Below are 535 nucleotides of genomic sequence, written 5' to 3'. Positions count from 1 at the left end.
AAAATAATAAAATAATGCGAAAAAGGCAGTTTTCTGTAAAAACTTTAGAAAGACAACTTTAAGTGCAGAATCTCATAATTACCTTCATAAAACACTTAGGGAGTGGTAATAACATGATAGTGAGGCAAAGATAAATAAAACATAAAAAGTTAAAGAAAAGATAAAAACCAAAGAAGAAGTCTGTAACGTTTTAACGACAGAGAAACAGACAGAGACTAGCGAACGAACTAGGGCAACATAGTTAGTCCTTGAGTTGCGACTAGGGTTAGGTATAATATGAAAAGTTAAACTGTTTCGGTATAGACTTAATGAATCTATACTTGGGACAGGCTAACTATTCATACCGAAATTTACATAAGCTTTAAATACACATGTTAAACAGAGAAATCAGAGCAGACTAAAATAACACAGATAACAGAGTAACCAGAGTAAAGTAAAGAGATAAAGAGAAAAAGAGTAATATAGATACAGATGAAAAGAGTAATCAGAGAAGAGAAAAGAGATACAGAGAACAGAGTAATTAAAATAGAGTAAA

Source organism: Arachis ipaensis, chromosome B04 (assembly GCF_000816755.2).
Source record: "Arachis ipaensis cultivar K30076 chromosome B04, Araip1.1, whole genome shotgun sequence".
Lineage (NCBI taxonomy): Eukaryota > Viridiplantae > Streptophyta > Magnoliopsida > Fabales > Fabaceae > Arachis > Arachis ipaensis.
This window is presented reverse-complemented; position numbering follows the sequence as displayed.